Below are 18,323 nucleotides of genomic sequence, written 5' to 3' on the forward strand. Positions count from 1 at the left end.
AAAGGGTTTGGCTTCGGAGAACAATGTCTGAGGATCGATTAACGGTGTAACAATGATGCACATCCATCGTGGTATAGAAATGAGTTTTGATGCTGTGATCACCAGATTTGCTAAAGTGGAAAACCCCCTTGGTTTTACTGCTCGGGTTTAATGAACTTTTAAATGTAAGGGAGAGGGGGGAAATTTCCGGACACGGGGTAGTTCCGGACACTTCGATTTTCACTGGGTTTGAGTGAAGATGACTAAAAAGCCCGCCTAACAGAGGAAGATAATCAGTTAGAATTCCAAATCGACAAAGTGGGAGGTCAAACCTTTTGCCTGGGGTCGCTTCACGAAATTTGAGTACCATCAAAAATAGGCAAAAGCTGCATCTTTCCTCGTTTTTCCATGTACATATCGTACCTTACCGTAAGTTCAGTCCCAAACAAAAATTTTTATCATATTATTTGGTCATTGGGTTTTATTTTGGGCGTTTCGGAAGTGCTCGTATGGCTCCCGTTTTCTTACAGTTGAATTCAAAGGTTTTCACTCCCTGTGGGGTAAATCCGGACAATGGGGTTATTTTCTTAATTTCCCGCATCATGTTAAGGTAGTGGGTTCCAAATTGTGGACATGCATCCCCACCTTTAAGAAGGATAAAGAAAGAACAAAAAATAGCATTGCAGCTATGTTTAAGAGCTTTACTCAAGACGTGTTCAATTTGGGGGTTTTTTAAGAATCTATTCCTTATATATGCTATGAGTAATAATAAAACACTTCAGTTCGCAGCAATGTCCTTCAACGCCTTCTAAAAGCATGCCTCACATCAAAATAACAAAGTAAGCTCGAGTAGTGTAAATTTTAAGGTCGTCCGGCGTTGCCCCATAGGTCGTCCGGAATTACCCCCGCCTGGGGGAATTCCGGACACGTGCAGGGGTTTTGTTAGGCGCCTATATCTTCCTAACCGTTGCTGAGATTTGGCTTTCATGTATACCATTTTTAAGGTAAAAGGGCCATTCTTTACTCTCCTGTCATAACATTTAACCCAAGAAGCATATTCAAGCTCAAAAACCAAAAGAAAAAAAATCGGATGCGAAAGAACAGTATATGAAGTCGCGCACTGAGCTTGTTTGGGTGAGCGATAGCGAAGCCCGTTAGTAGGGTACTTTGGAAAACCAGACCGGAAGTCAGCTACAGAAAGGGGAACAAAAGCGTCGCACCGCCGTGCTGAGCGGTGGTGGGGGCCGGAAACGGCGGAGTGGGGGGAGCTTGCGCGCGCCGCCTTCGCCCCCACTCCGCCGATTCCGACCCCACCCCCCTCAGCACGGCGGTGCGACGCTCTTTTGTTCCTCCCTTTGTCGCTGACTTCCGTCTAGGTTTTCTCCGAACTACCCTATTGGGTGGGGATACACTGGTAAAAATAAAGCGTAACTCTATGCTTGAGCCAAGCAAAAAGCTACGCTTAAAACGTTACGCTTGAAATCAAGCTAGACTAGAAATTCCCCCATGCATTAGATAGGGGGAATCTTGGCGGATGAGCCTGTTACGCTTGATTTCAAGCGTTACCTGATTACGCTTGAAAACACTGATAACCCAAAGGGGGGACAGGCATGCACTCGATAACGGGGACAAACTGTCCCACGCTTAGCGGGGGAAAAAGTTCCCACGTTGCAAGCGTGGGACAAACCGTGTTCACCTGCAAGCGTGGGACAAACCGTGTCCCACACTTAAAACGTGGGACAAAGGGTTTCCCACGTTTGTAAGCGGGGACAAATCCGTGTCCCACACCTGCAAGCGTAGGACATTTTGTCCACTTTATCTAGTGCATGCCTGTCCCACACTTGGATTTTCAGTGAACAGTGGGAAAACTACGCTTTACTTTTACCAGTGTAAAAAGTTTTTTATGCCTGTGTGTGTGTCTCTCCGCATTACTCCTGACGGCTCCCCGGTTCAGCTGAGATTTGCAGGGTCACTATGTATATCCTTGGCTCGCCACACACCAAAATTCCTTCTTATCTTAATTCCAGCAGTCGAAACCGCCATAAAACACTTAAAAACGGGGAGAAAAGGGCATGGTTTTTCATGGGCGCAAGGAGGATTTCTGCCATTTTTAATGCTAGCACAGCACACAGTGGGACAGAAAGGTGAAAAAAGAGAAAAAAATAATTGAGTACGGTTTTTTACTAAACCGGCCATGCTGATTCGAAAATGAAACCCATTTTGAAACCCGGGTTCAAAACCCTGCAGGTTTCGTGACATTGAAAAAAATTTCCCCTGCAGATAGAAAGATGCGGTTTTCAAATTCGGATTTCTCATGAAAAATTGAGTCAGAAACCGTCGGAAAATGTACCGGATTCAAGGTTTGAAAACCCGGAAAACCCGCCAAAACCCCCAAAATTTTGACGAAAATCCTGGGTTTCATAATATTATCTAAAATTCCACATAGATAGAAGGATGGGGTTTTTAAAATTCGGATTCCTCATGAAAAACTGAGTCGGAACCGTCGAAAAATATACCGGATTCAAGGTTTGAAACCCAGAAACCCGCCAAAACCAACTTTTTGACAAAACCCGGGGTTTCATAATATTATCAAAAATTTTCCAAGAGATAAAAGGATGCGGTTTTCAAATTCGAATTCCTCATGAAAACTGAATCGGGAAACCCGTTGGAAAATAACCGGATTCAAGGTTTAAAACCCAGAAACCCGCCAGAAACATCAAATTTTGACGAAAATCCTGGGTTTTGAAAGAATATCTGAAATTCCACATGAATAAAGGATGGGGTTTTTCATATTCGGATTTCTCATGAAAAACTGAGTCGGGAAACCGTCGAAAAATATACCGGATGTAAGATTTGAAACCCAGAAACGCCCCAAAAAACATCAAAGTTTAAAAAATTATCTACATGTTTTTGGCGGTTTCTGGGATTCAAACCTTGAATCCGGCGTTTTTTCCCGACGGTTCCTGACTAAGTTTTTTATGAGGAATCCGAATTTAAAAAACCGCACCCTTCTATCTCATGGGGAATTTTGATAATATTATAAAACCCAGGATTTTTGTAAAAATTTTTGGGTTTTTGGCTGTTTTCGGGTTTAAACCCTTTGAATCCGGTATATTTTCTGACGGTTCGTGACTCAGTTTTTCATGAGGAATCCGAATTTGAAACTTGCACCCTTCTATCTCATGTGGAATTTAAGATAATATTCTAAAACCCCAGGATTTTAGCCCAAAATTTGAGGTTTTTGGGGGGTTTCTGGGTTTCAAACCTTGAATCCGGTATATTTTCCGACGGCCTGACTCAGTTTTTCATGAGGAATCCAAATTTTAAAAACCGCACCCTTTCTATCTAATGTGGAATTTTAGATATTCTTTTAAACCTAGGATTTTCGTCAAAATTTTGGGGTTTTTGGCCTTTTTCCGGGTTTAAAACCCTTTGAATCCGGTATTTTTTCCGACAGTTCCTGACTCATTTTTTCATGAGGAATCCGAATTTAAAAACCGCATCCTTCCATCTCATGTGGAATTTTAGAAAATTTTAAATAAAACCCGGGATTTTCGTCAAAATTTTGGGGGTTTTTTGGGCGGGTTTCCGGGTATCAACCTTTAATCCGGAATATTTTCCGACGGTTTCTGACTCAATTTTTCATGAGGAATCCGAATTTAAAAACCGCATCTTTCTATCTGCAATGGAATTTTTCAGTGTCACGAAACCTGCATGGTTTGAACCCGGGTTTCAAAATGGGTTTCATTTTTGAAATCAGCATGGTCGGTTTAGAAAAGAACCGTATCAATTTTTTTTTTCCCGTTTTTCACCTTTCTGTCCCACTGTGCGCCGCAGGCCAAGGTAGGTGTAAACGCCATGCGTGGATTGTCGTAACTGCGCAGCATAGCGAAGCCTGTTACGACTAGCCACTGTCTGGCGTACCCTACCTTTTTTAAACAGGGCAAAAAACTACAACCAAAGTGTTGATGGCGGAGCGATAGCAAAGCCCGTTACCCGGGTGGGGTCAAAAAAATTTCTGCCTGTGTGTGTGTGTGTGAGCGCGCGCACTCCTGAACGACTCGGCCGATCTGGCTGAGATTTTGCAGGGTCCTTGGCTCGCGAGACCCCTGTTGTGGTGCCATGTGCGGTATGCACTCTGTACCAATTCCACTCTAGAACCACTAAAATTTTCTATCTGCTATTATAAACCTCATTGTTTCAGCCATCAACTCCAAGGCAGGAGGCTCGGATGAGAGTAAGGGATAATTGGCTGCCGCCTCCCTCAGCTCCCTCCACGAGCCAAGTGAACCTCTCTGAAATTGAAATCAAAGGATTGATCGAATCACAAAAGGTAAGCGTAAATTTGTATCACCCTATTCTGTTTTCATTAATATCGTTGTGCTGATTTTGACCCTCTATTTTTCAGTTTTCTACTCTGACGGTTGCTCAACCTGAAAATATTTTGAAGCAATATAATTTGAAAGTGGGTGGTAAAAAAGAAGAGTTAATTTCAAGACTTGGGAAATGTTTTTTTGTAAACCTTTTTTTTTTTTTTTAATTGCTTCTTTGTTGGCGTGTCTATTAAAAATAGACAAACTCTACTTCTTTTTCATTGTTTTTCATAACTTCCCTCTATTCCTTCGCCCACTTTGTTATGGCACTGATACCAACACAACGACACCACATCCCTGAGGACCGCAACGGCAGGCGGGGCCAGCTGAATTTTTGTTTGCGCGGTTGGTAGTATTCGCATTCGAAGGAAAAGCTCAGTGCGCTCTTCTGCTCGTGGTGGGCACTATCGGAAATACTCCAGAGGTCCGTGGCGACTAACCCCAACAATTTTTTACTCTCTTTTTTGCTTTGTCACTTTAAAACCACTCCCCAGTACAAAAATCTAAGTCACCGGTATTGTGAAAATGTCTTCACTTAAACCATTTTAGGCTCTTTGCGTTTTTTTACGCTTTCAAGTCTAGAGGTCCCATGGTGACGTCACAGCCGACGGTGTCGCGCTCTGACGCCTTCGAATGTGAATGAGAAGCCGCGCCTGTGACGTCAGAGTCCCAAGCGACTGCCCTCCCCCTCAGTTGGCTGGGTTTGGAAGAAACGATGGAAACGAAATCGTCCACTGTAAAATTAATGTCCGGATAAAAAGACGGACCTTCGGCCAAAAAATTGCCAACGGTTTCTTCGTTAAATTTTCGAAGCTTTCGTATATTTACAAAAACCTTCGTTAATTTTTTAAAGATCTCTGTCGATTTTTCAATCTTAATGGATCTTTACGATCGTAAAACTACAAAGATCCTTCGTTATTAACAAAGAACCGTCGTTAAAATACAGAGAACCCTTTGTAAAATACGTCTGGAATTAGCAACGGATCCTTCGGCAAAAAAATAACAGGAAAAGTAGCGATATACATCGGCAACTTTGGCCCGTCCCGTACATAAACAAATGTGTGAATTTCGCCTTTTTTTAACCCTGACGGGGTTTTTAAACCCGAGTCAGGGTCAAAATAGATGAAATTTTCGTCATCAGCGCCCTCAAAACATAAGAAACAAAGCAAAAACTCGAATAAAAAGAATGTTCAAAATATACCCTACTGGGATTTGAACCCGGGTCCAAACTTCTCCGATTCGCTTGAAACTGGCACCGTTGGTTTGTCTCGTCGCCCTGATCCAAAAATACCCCTACATGCCCAGCTAGCTGTATCCGTTGCCGAAATCCTCCTCGACCCCATGTAGACCATGATGCACCTGCAGCCTGCAGCAGCGCCCCGGGCTCGGATCGGATTTGCTGCCACCGCACAGTGCGGCCAAAAGGCGAAAAGTGCGACATGGCCCTTTCTGCGGTTTTTTCGATTTATAAGGACAAGGGATTATGAATATGGTAGAAAAAGTGGTTTTCGATCAAAACCTGGGCCTATAGGGGTCAAAAACTGTAAAAAACGCAAAAAATGCCCCAAAACGCCCCAATTCCACCATTTTTAACTCGTTTTTTTTTCTCTTATTTCCACAATTTTGGGAATCCGAAACTTTTCTTTGCAGATTCTGAAAGCTAAAAATGAGAGCTACAAGTTTGTCTTTGGGGTCGACACTGTAGCGAGATCGGCTATTCGAGATATTTGGCCTCAAAGATTTTTACATTTCATCATTTCCACTAAAAAAACCAGATTTTACTCGTTTTTGGCTTTTTCAAGAGCAACTTTGTGAATCCGAAACTTTTCTTGACATATTTTGAAAGCTGAGAATGCGAGCTACAAATTTGCTTAAGGGGGCCCACACTGTAGCAAGATCGGCTGTTCAAGATATTTGGCCTCAAAGATTTTTGTTTTTCATCATTTCCACTAAATTGTCAAATTTGCGCGCCCCTGCGTGTTGATACGAGTATTTTTTGGGCCTTGGTTCCGACCATTCGTTGAAAAAGTCTCATCAGACCCACTCGATTCAGGAAAAAAGCAGACCCGTTTAAAAAAGATCGTGCCGAGAATGTGTCGAAATGATGTCGAAATGATGCCGAAGTGTCCGGCATGCCCTGAATGATGCCTAAATGCGCTCGGCAAGCCCGAAATCCACCCGCCGCCGGCACGCGGCAAGCCCGAAATGAGCCCCGCTGTCGCGGGCGGCCCGGAATCGTACCGCGACCCCGACCGCTGCCCGGCCGGGTGGATTTCGGGCGTGCCCGTGCCTTTCGGCATGATTCCGGGCATGCCTGGGCATGCGCCCCGCATCGAGACCCTAATCAAAGAAGTGTCAAGTTAATGTCTTTGACCTGCGTACAAAATTGAAAAGTTAAAATAATGAAATTCTTTCTTAAGTACCAAGTCTATCAAAACCGGCGTGAAAAATTAGAAAATTCCGTGCAAACGAGATGTTTGTAGGACAATTTTGAATTCTTTGACTGAACAAATCTACAATCAAATTGAACACTTTGATACGGGTACTTGAATGAATGCAGTTGAATCCGTTGAGCTTCTGATGCTTAACAGCCTTAGCAGTAACTTTAGCTTGCATCCTAAAGAAAAGGTCTATAGGGCTCTCGATAAAATGAGCCGCGGGGCAAGGGTACTTCGAGTACGTGGATTATAAGGAAGCGAAGAACCGGGTTTTTCGTGTAAGAGCCAGCACCCCAATAACCGGGTTGGGAGCCTCAGACCTGGGTTTCCAGTGGGCCTGGATCCGCGGGTTGACTAGTCCACACGCAGTGCTCCAGTACCTACGCTCACGTTCACCAAGTCTGTTGTTAGATCCAAAATCCAAGTGCCCAGCTCAACCCACGCACCTTGTCCAAAAGTCGAGGGGCTCTCCGCGAGAAACCCAAGAGTCTCGCGGGGGTTACTTATTCGTAAAGACACGGGGCTCGCCGCGTGCTCCTCCGCCAGCAGCGTCTCCCCCGCCCCTCCAGTGCCGCTCGGGGCGAGCGAGCTCGCTGGAAGGCATCGGGAGCCTGAGGCCTCCTCCCAGGTCTCCTCCGTGGTGCAGTTGGCAGCGTCTCGGTCCACAAAGACGGTCGTCCTGGGTTCCAATACTAACCAGTGTTTCTCCTTCAGCGTTCTGTGTACGTGTGTGTGTATGTGAGTGTGTAAATGTGAGCCTGTGTGTGTACGAGTGTGCCTGGGGCGAGACTGAATGGGCACCGCCATCCAGGTACCTCCCCCTCCCCTACAGTTTAAATGGAGGGACGGTTCGGCACGTTTTCAGCATCCCCGGGCAAGCGTCCGGCTTTGCCGAAAATCGGTTTGTTTTCCAACAAAATGATCATTTTTCGGCAAGCCCGGACTCCTGGTTGGGGGCGGATTTCGGGCGTCCGGGCCGGGCAGCCCGAAATCCTGCCGTCATCCGGCACGATTTCGGGCAAGACATTTTTAAACGGGGATGATTTTAAATCAGCGGGCTTTGACTCTCGATCGCGTTTTGCAATCAGACATATACCAAAGCAAGTGAAAATGCGGCAATAGCACATAGCAGTTAAACAGTTGTAGCGAGAAGTACGAAACAGTTGTGGCAGAGCCTGTGGCTTCGGATACCCAAGCCGACAGCGAAAAACAGCGTTAAACAGCCGCCTGGGTCCTCAGCCCAACCCGCATCCGCACTCTTCTCTACACAGGCGTAGGCTGTCCCAGCGTGTCCAGTTTTTTTCGGTTTTTCGCCTCTAGCGTTTTAACAATCATTTTTCATATCACAGCTCTTATATTGTTTTAATCGTATCCTCCCTTTCTTTACAATGCACCATTCAAATTTTAAAAAAAAATAAAATTGGTTGTCGTATTAGCATGGCTTCTGGTGCTTCATGTGCTTCAAGCACAATGCCGGATTAATCTTGATAAGGCGGCTGGTCTAGCGTTGCATATGAGGAACTTGTTCGCACAAAACCTTCAATAGTTAAATCAAAATTAACATTTTCGTCCTTTAAAACCATGCACGTGTAAATCACGAATAGCGATACACTAAAATTAACCTGGTCAGTATCATCTGCAGCGTTATCGTTTTTGTTCCTGAATCGAGTAGGTCATGATGAGCCCTTTTTCAACGAATGGTGGGAACCAAGGTCCAAAATACTCGCATCAACACGCAGGGGCGCGCAAATTTGACAATATAGTGGAAATGATGAAAAACAAAAATCTTTGAGGCCAAATATCTTGAACAGCCGATCTTGCTACAGTGTGGGCCCCTTAAGCAAATTTGTAGCTCGCATTCTCAGCTTTCAGAATATGTCAAGAAAAGTTTCGGATTCACAAAGTTGCTCTTAAAAAAGCCAAAAAACGAGAAAAATCTGGTATTTTTAGTGGAAATGATGAAATGTAAAAATCTTGAGGCCAATATCTCGAATAGCCGATCTCGCTACAGTGTCGACCCCAAAGACAAACTTATAGCTCTCATTCTTAGCTTTCAGAATCTGCAAAGAAAGTTTCGGATTCCCAAAATTGTGGAAATAAGAGCCAAAAACCGAGTTAAAAATGGGGGAAATTTGGGGCGTTTTGGGGCATTTTTTGCGTTTTTTACAGTTTTTGACCCCTATACACTGTGGAAAATAAGGGACATTTTCTCCTTTAAATTTATGGCCAGAACTTTCCGTGATTAGAGACCCAGGATTTTCCGTGATTTCAGACACAGGTTTTCCGTGATTTCATATCCAGGCTTTTTCCGTTGTTTGACACCCAGAGATTTCCGTAGTTTGCACAGTGCGTTGAAAGGCCATGGCAGTCAAGGGCAGACTTTGTGAGGGAAGTTTCTAAACTTGGCCAAAAAAACACTAACTTCAAAAATGGATGCATTCGTCTTGTCAAATTTAAACACAAAAACTGTCATCCCACATCCTAAACACACGTTCGAAATGATGGGTTTGAGCTTCAAACATATCAAAGTTCCGCACTCTTAAAAGCCTACGAAGCATTTGCTTCGTAACTACAAAAAAAATGAAGGCATAGTAAATTTCTTCGTATTATGAAGAAATGCTTCGTATTGCGAAGGATTTTGCTTCATAATACGAAGCGTTTCTTTGTAGATTTTACAAAGCCTTCACTTTCTTCGTATTACGAAGCGATTCTTCGTAGAGTTTTTACTGTGCGTATCGGTATGAGATACGATGATTTTTGGCACTATTTATATAAAAGGGAAAAATCAAATACGTGGAAATAAAACTGACTACGGGAATGGATTCGTCTCAACGAAATGGAAAGAAACATACCCATATGTCTTAGGTTTTGACTCGAAATGGGCCCATCTACAGAATCCAATAGGTCGATTTTGACACCCCCTTTTTTAAAGGCGTTGCAAATACGTGCTAAAAACGACATATTGGATTCTGTGGATCGGCCATTTCGAGTCTAAACCTATGACATATGGGTATGTTTCTTTTCATTTCGTTGAGACGAATCCATTCCCGTCGTCAGTTTTTCCCTTTCCACATATTTTATTTTTCACCTTTTTTTGTCTATAGTGCCAAAAATCATTGTATCTCATATCGATACGGAACTTTGGTATGTTTGAATCTCAAACCCATAATTTCGAACGTGTGTTTAGGATGTGGGATGACAGTTTTTTGTTAACTTTTACAAGACGAATGCATTCATTTCTGTAAGTTAGTGTTTCTTTGGCCAAGTTTAGAAACTTCCCTCACAAAATCTGCCCTTTACTGCCATGGCCTTTCAACGCACTGTGCAAACAACGGAAATCTCTGGGTGTAAAACAACGGAAAAAGCCTGGATCTGAAATCACGGAAAATCCTGGGTCTCAAATCACGGAAAGTTCTGGCCATAAATTAACGGAGAAAATGTCCCTTATTTTCCACAGTGTATGACCAGGTTTTGATCAAAAACCCCTTTTTTCCACCATACACCATAATCCCTTGTCCTTATAAATCAAAAAACTCGCAGAAAGGGCCATGTCGCACTTTTCGCCTTTTGGCCGCACTGTGCACCGGGCGGTTCTTAGGGTCACCCAAGGAGGCTGCATACCAAATTTGGTCAAGATCGGACCACGGGAAGTCCTCGGACGAACGAACGAACGACGCACAGCATGCATCATACTATATGCCCGTCCCTCCGTCTTTTTTTTTTACAAAAAAAAAACGGGACGGGCCAAAAATTGCCAACAGTTTCTTTGTTTTCTTACGCAGGTCCGCCGTAGATTTACGAAGACCTGTCGTAAATTTACAGCAGACTTTGTACATTTACGATTTTACCAAGAACGTTCGTAAATTAACGACGAACTTCCGTTGATTTACAACAGTTCCTGTAGGAAAAAAACATTTACAGTGCACTTTTGGACATTCCCAAAATCCTTCGGAAAATATTCCGTCGTAAATTCATAACATAATTTTTACAGTGTCATGGAAGTTGGACTCTGCAACGTGTCAGGTTGTACGTGTGTCGTTGTTCAAAGAGGTTAGAAGTTGCCATCAGTCCTGTGTCATCGATGTGTGTCTCCTGTAAGAGTTAATCTGTGATGTTGAAAGTAGTGTTTCTGTGATAGCACCCCTGTCGGGCCTATTTTTAAAGTAAATGTTATGCCGGATTGATCACCCAGGCCTCTGACAGCATTCAGCGATTTAAGCTGTCAATGTGTGTTGTACGCTATGTCTCCGACCTCTAGCGGTATTTTCATTGTTATTTTCTATAATTCTATCTATTAAGGTTAATTCCAGTTTTCTTATTGCGCAAACCAAATAAGTTAAAAATAGTGAGCAGAGGGGAGGGCCCGCCCCGAGGTAAGCTAAAGTAGCTACTGTCTTTTTAAAAAAATCCATGGTCATTCAATTTTAACTGTTTTAAATTTTAAATCTAAGTATCGTCTGGTGTAATGTCGGTTTCATGAGTGTAAAGGGACGCCTTCACTCAGGTCGTGGTACCACTGTACACAATGTACACTGTACATAAAATCCAACTCTTGGTGAGGTGATGTCAAAACCTCGTTATTAATATTGCTATGTCAGGTCTACGTCTAGCATTCAACCCATTGGCACAGTAGTTAGTCTGCACGACTAGTCTCTGTTAGGTAGTCGAGTAAATATGTCAAGTTTCTTTTCTCGTAAACTCAGTGTGATATTCAAGCATTTGTTTTGTGAGTGACAGTCGTGTTCATTGTGACATTCTTGTTTGCAGTAATGTTAATTGGTTTGGTTCATTGTGTTTGCTAAGGCCCTCGTGCCACCTTTCAAAATGCTACTGTGTTCGGGGTCTTATTTGTATTTCATGCGCCTATGTACACTCAGGACAAAAATTATCGAACGCTTTTAGTCATCGTAATATTTTTTCGGGGACCGGTGGTCGTGGACTTCGCACTTTTCGACTTTCAGTCCCCGAAAAAATATCTCGAGGGACTATGTTAATTAGGCGTTTCAAAAGGTGCTGATCAAAACTAGATAGTACGCCAGAGACATATTTTTCGGTCCAAAACCATCTTGGCCTCATATTTCACAAACCATAAGAGATAAAGCAAAACGCCCCAGAAGCAACTTGTCAGAAATCAAATTTTGAACAAAAAAGTCTTTATGCAAATTGCTGTCAGACGCACCGATCAAGTAGATTTCATTGGATTGAACATTCAGCAGTTGTTCAAGTTGCGAGCAGTGCAGCGCCCAAACCACACCCATACCCTCGGTAACTCGAGCCGCTTGTTCTTAGGTAGTCGTCTGAGGAATGATTTCCCGCCTAGAACGGGTCCAGTTTGGATTCCAGAATGGGGAGAAAATTAAAGTTTGTAAAACACTAAAAAAAAGTTATTTTGGACTTTGAGTGCGTTTTTATCAACGATGGACTGCTTTGGGGTCGATTCTGCGTGCAGATTCGGATTCCCCACTCAATTTTACATTCGAGTACCAATTTTCATACCTCAGGACCGGGAGGAAAAGAATTCCGGAGCATGTCAGTAAAAAAGTGCAATTTGGTCAACAACTACTAAAGCAAAATAGCCAAAAACTTTGATTGCACACAGTTCCCATACTAACTGACCTAGAGGGCTGAAATTTTGTGGGGGTGTTCACCTATGGGTAGGGGTAGGTAACATTTGAGCCAAAAATGAGCAAAATCGTCAAAGGTCAACTTCGACCACTGTCAATCGGCTCTGGAATGCCCCCGAGGCAAGGCTCGGCCGGCTCGGCTCTCAAGCAGGGGCGAAGCGTGGCTTCCTCAGCTCGTTTATAATTTTATTTACAATCGCAGAGATAAGAGCATTCTGCCACAACTAACACACAGGACAGTACAAGACGAGTATCATCTGCTTCCACAAACGTTCCTTGAATGGAGATATTTCCTCTCAATTTACTACCATGTAAGTAGGATACACACTGGTAGAACTCCAGCGTAGTTTTACGCCTTTCTTCAAGCGTAGTAGAACTACGCTCGGTTTCAAGCATAGTTCTCCATTTTGCCCCTCTCCCGCCTATCTAAATGCATGGGAGAATTTCTTCTCTACGCTTGACGTCAAGCGTAAAGTCTTCAAGCGTAGTTGTATGCTTGAATCAAGCATACAACTACGCTTCAGTTTTACCGGTGCAAGTTCAAGCACAAATACGTACTCGTACACACATTTTTATCATAGAAAAATGACCTACCATTTCCTTAACCTCCGGCTTTAAACATATTACCCTGCGCCGAGTGGAATTTTATGAGGATTCCAAATATGACCTCGGATTTTACCTACCACCTCTGGGCTCCGAGATCTATGGTGAAAAAACAACCTTTGCATGTCTTTTTTGACACTAGAGTTTCGCGCCTCTGCCTCTTGGTCGCTCAGACTTATCTCTCGTATGACCGGGGGAGCGGACGACAGGGGGCGGCGTGTGTTTGGATGGTCGGACGTGGTGCGGCCTGCCCAGACTCAATACATACGGGCTTATCGTTATCAACGACTCCCAGCACTACGCCAAACTGCTGGAGCATGCGGCCTGGCCTGCCGGTCGTTGCGCCCGCCACTCCGCTTCGAGATGCAGCTCCGAGTGGTCGCCGTGCTAGCCCTCCTCCGGTTGGGGCCGCTGGCCGCCGGGGCGAACGGTATGTACACTTTAAATGTCGTACAGAGCATTATTTTGAGCAATATATAGTCCTGGCTCATGAGACTAGGGGTGGGTTAGGTTAGGCTTCAAGCACTTCTAATTGGATGGAAAGACCTCGCGTGTGGTGAGACATTTAAGTCTCGCCAAGTTTTGGTCAGACCTGAAAGTCTAGCCAAAATTTGGTCAGACATAAAAGTCTCGCCACAAAACGGTCGCACTCTAAAGTCTCACCACAAAATGGCGAGACTTTTGTGTCTGGCCACGGCTTTTCGGCAGTAACCGTCCGGCGCATTACGGCCTTTAGGTGGCGGTCAGACACAAAAATCTCGCCATTTAGTATGGTGAGACTTTTGCGTCTGACCGTTTTGTGGCGAGACTTTCAGGTCTGACCAAAACTTGGCGATACTTTTATGTCTCGCCTCTGGAGTGGCGAGAAGTCTGACATTTGGATTTGTAGTGGCCTGACTTTGTCAGTTTTCTTATCACGAAAGGGGTCAAGGAGTCCGTAAGTAGTCGGTATCGATGTCACCGACTCGTTTCGCTCTTCTTCAAGGCCTCTCTCGCAATGAGTTGTTAAAGCAAAAAAGGGTATTTTCGGAATCAAGTTGACGATACAAATTTAGTGGGTTTAATTTTTTATGGTTAGAAAACAGAAGAGACTTGTCCGTATTTTGAATAAGAAAGTGGGCCTTAGTCACGATGACAGATCGATAACTTTTGTGTTACCACCTCCACTGTGGCAAAAAGGTGCGGAAAATTCAGTTAATTTGTTTGCCAGGATTCTCCGTAGCCCTCTTATTAATATTCTCCGTGGGCTCTTTCAGTATTCTCCGTAGGGCCGAACAGTATTCTCCGTAGGACCGCACAGTCTTCTCCGTAGGGCCTGGAAGACTGTATGGTCCTACGGAGAACACTGTAAGGTCCTACGGAGAATACTGTGCGGTCCCACGGGAACGGGAAATACTGTAAGAGCCTACGGAGAATATTGACAAGGGGGCTACGGAGATTTACCACAAAGTGTTTACAGAATTTTCCGTAGCTTTTTGCCGCAGTGTCATGGAAGGTCGGATGCGAGGGCCGAAGGCCCAAGGAGACGCCGCCGGCAGGCCAAGCTGGGCCGGCCCCCTGTCGAACCGAGTTGCCGGCGCAGCGAAGCGGAGCTGGCAACTCGGTTGGACGGAAGGGCGGGCCCTACCTTGTTTATGCATGTCTTTGGATTGTTTCGAATGTTTTAGAGGATACTGATGAATATCGCATTTATTTTGAACCAGAAGCAGGTTTCAATCCCGTCAGTACTTAACATTGAGGAAACCCGTGCATGTACGGGACGGGCCAAAGTTGCCGATGTGTATCGCCACTTTTCCTGTTATTGTTCTGCGAACTAATTTTGACGTGTTGCGTCCCCAGAGACCGAGTGGCAGTTGTTGTCCGGCACCATGGTCGAAGCGCGGGTGCAGTACGACGATGTGCATCAGGGCATCGAAGTGCTCCTCTGCGGCTATAATTCACTACTACGAATTGTAAGCCACCTAATTTTCCAAGAAATAAACCATAACCCTGGGAATCTAGGTATGTGACGTCACGTTCGTTAAAACGTACATCATATCCAGCCTCGTCCAGGACAAGGACCAGCCATGAACCAGCTGATTCGCGTTCAAACGAATGTGACACGATTCACGTGGACCCGAACGTGACACGGTTCACATTTGAACGGACGTGACGTCTCGTTCCTGGATTTCCAGTGAAACCACTGAAATCGAAAGTGTGGTGAAGTTACCACATTTGGCTGTGGTGAGACCGAAAGTGTGGTTACCGCATTCTGCCACACGTAAAAATGTGGTAAGAATTACACCCCTTCAAATAACTGGTGTACAAGCCTATAATTTAGCCGTAACCTCATGTATCGCGTGGTCAAGACCACCCTTTTATGAGGTATGGGGGACTGACCACACATATGCTGTGGTATTCACCATGAATTTTATGTGGTACTTTGCTGACCACTGATTTTTAGGGGTATTGACCGCATTTCCACGTGTGGTAAATTTGGGTAACCACAGTTTGGCGCCTACCACGCATTACCTGTAGGCTGTACCACACTTCGAAGGACAGTGACCTGTTTCAAAATCTGGCTGTACCTTAACCATTAACTACGGAATTTGTTGAGGAATATACATAAAATCGTTGAAAAATATTAATTGGAAAACGATAAGACTATAATTACTAGCAACTCATTGCAGGATGAAGGTGCAGAATGCGGCAGGATCCTTCTGATAGGGGATGGGGGGAGCGCGATGCGTTATCACACGTACGCCTCGTGCTCTTATGTTCGCGAACGGAGTGTGCCTCCATTCGTCTGCCAGAATCGCCCAGACACAAAGGTGAGTGTCCCGCGAAGACTGAGGGAGGTTGGAAGGGGTCCGACAGGGAATGTGGGGCGATTTGTAACAGGGGCGATTCGTAACAAATGCGTATATTAATTTAAGTGAAGGGAGCAGAGGAAAATCTGAGTATGGCCCCTCTTTCACTCCAAGTAGAGGGTCCTTGAACAATCGAAGCGGATGTGATCGGTGCTCATGTATAGTTTTGGAGGGCGTCTGACAATGGGGTACACCGAAAACAGGCAAATCTTTTATTTTGGGTTCTAGGAAGTTTCTGTCTGAGGCTCCCCAGGTATGAATCACCATCGAAGTACCGTTGGGGCCTTGAAGCGCTCGTTGAAGCGTGACCCCTTTAAAATGTAACCACGCGGCATAAGTTGCTGTTACTTTGTCCAGTCAAAGTTAGGGACGTATTTCTTGCGTAACAGGCATTTAGGGTGATTCGTAACAGACCCGTATAAAAACAAGAATTACAGTAGTTTCTGCAATTAAATGCTTGAATTATATCTCGAATCATCTGCTGCCTAATTCCTATACATTTACACAGCTCAAAATGCATTTTAAAGCGAGTTATTCTATTCTTTCCTCCAAAATTGAAAAAAAGGTTAGGGTTGACATGGCCGGCAGTTAATGCTGAGGCGGTCAACGGCAGCTTGTAATGTAGATTTTAAGGCGTCTGCAGAATATCCGAAGAACAACTGCTGGAGGAGATAAAATTCCCGACGATGTTTCATTTAATGTTTTGGATGTTATGAAAAGCCCCATGGCTGTTACAAATCACCCCATGCTGGGGCGATTCGTAACAGCATGCAAGGTTTTGGAAAGCGTCATAAATTTCCAAGATTACGGAATCCAGATTGATCCAATGGAGCTGTACAAGGGGAAACTACTCCGAAAAAATGTGTACACCTAATGCAAAATTCAAAAAAATTCAACAAAATTCAAAAAATTCAGTAAAATTCAAAAAATTTAAAAAAATTCCCCAAAAATTTCATTAAAATTCATCGAAATCTTAAAAATTTCATGAAATTCATAAAATTCATTGCAGTGCAAAAATTCAAAAAGTGTAAAAAATTCATCAAAATGTGAAAAGTTCACTGAAATTCATTAAAACTCACTAAAATTCAATGAATTTCAATAAATTTTTCGTTAATATACGATGGGATGCATGATTTAAACCTGCGTACGAAAACGTGAGGGGAGCCCTCGCGGAGACCGTGTGGTTGTGAGGAGAAAGGGGGGAGGGGAGGTCTCTCTTGATTGCTAACGCTGCAGCCCCGAGTGCCACATAGCAGATGAAAACTGAGCATGGCTACGGTGTGTTGGCGCTACTACTCTGACTCTTACCGAAGCACAGGTGTTCTAGTTTTTCCCTAAATTTTACAATTTTTAAAACTACGCAAGCGTCTTTCACGCCTCTACACGGCCCAAAATTTTTGTTTGAGTTGGAACTTGTGGGTAAATTTTTTAAAGGCGCGGCGGCCGAAGGAGGCTCGGTGTCAATGAATGGCGTCCCGTGGGCAGGCAGGCCGCCGCCTACCTCGCCGCCGGCCCCTCCCCCTCCCCGGCCGGGCTCCCCGACCTTGCCTAATTGCGGGGACATCTGTTAACAGTGTCATTTCTTTGGGGGATGGTCCTCTGTCCTCGCCGTTTTCACAGAAAACCTTCTCGATCCTTTTGGGGAAAGTGTTTTGGACGGCCCCCCCGGACGGGGCCCCCTCGGCGCGGAAAAACCCCGAAAACCCGGGCCCCTAAGAGCGCACGTGAGGCGTGTAAACAACGCGACGGAAACACGCCGATACATTCACACCAAAGGATGAACAAACGAAAGTTTTTTTTGATGCATTTGACACCCTCTCCAAGTCTCACGCAGGAAAGACGGACAGACGTGGGCGGTGGGGCGCCGAGTATGGCAGAGCATCCAAGCGCCTGCATTCACGCGTCCGAACGGGGCGGTTGAAACAGGGGATCTGACACATTCGTTGGACCCAAACCCCCTACTGCGCGATGAAGGCACAGACTCCCGAGGACGTTGCAGCCCACTTCTTGGATGCTTCCCAGATGCCCTCGGCGATCAAATTCTCAAAAATTCTTTTAAATTCACCAAAATTCATGAAAAAACAGAGAAATTCATAGAAATTCATTGAAATTCATGAAATAAAAAAATGCAGCCAAGTTCAAAAAATTCATCAAAATTCAAAAAAATTTTAAAATTCGCAAAAAATTTATTGAAATTTGTCAAAATTCAAAAAATTCAACAAAAATTCAAATATTTCAAAAAAAAATTTATGAAATCACGGCCATGTACACCAAAATTCAAAGTAATTTCCCCTTGGAGCTGTACAGTCTAGATAAAGGGGCCCGACTGCTCAAATGGCACAAGTTTGGAACCGATATGCAGAATGTTCTTAATTTTGTATAGAGAAATTTCCCAAATCTGTTACAAATCGCCCCACATTCCCTTTCGCCGTTGATTGCAAAACGCTTTTCACAAAT

General features: G+C 44.2%; 2 protein-coding genes across 9 annotated transcripts in view; one reads left to right on the plus strand and one right to left on the minus strand.

Annotated features, from left to right (window-relative positions):
• LOC117647802 overlaps window positions 1–18,323 on the minus strand; it is a 38,976-nt gene that overhangs the window by 18,141 nt on the left and 2,512 nt on the right. The gene's annotated exons all lie outside the window — the stretch shown is intronic.
• Window positions 1–18,323, plus strand: part of LOC117647803 — a 49,173-nt gene that overhangs the window by 5,199 nt on the left and 25,651 nt on the right. The gene's annotated exons all lie outside the window — the stretch shown is intronic.

Source organism: Thrips palmi, unplaced genomic scaffold (genome assembly GCF_012932325.1).
Source record: "Thrips palmi isolate BJ-2018 unplaced genomic scaffold, TpBJ-2018v1 HiC_scaffold_3, whole genome shotgun sequence".
Classification (NCBI taxonomy): Eukaryota; Metazoa; Arthropoda; class Insecta; order Thysanoptera; family Thripidae; genus Thrips; species Thrips palmi.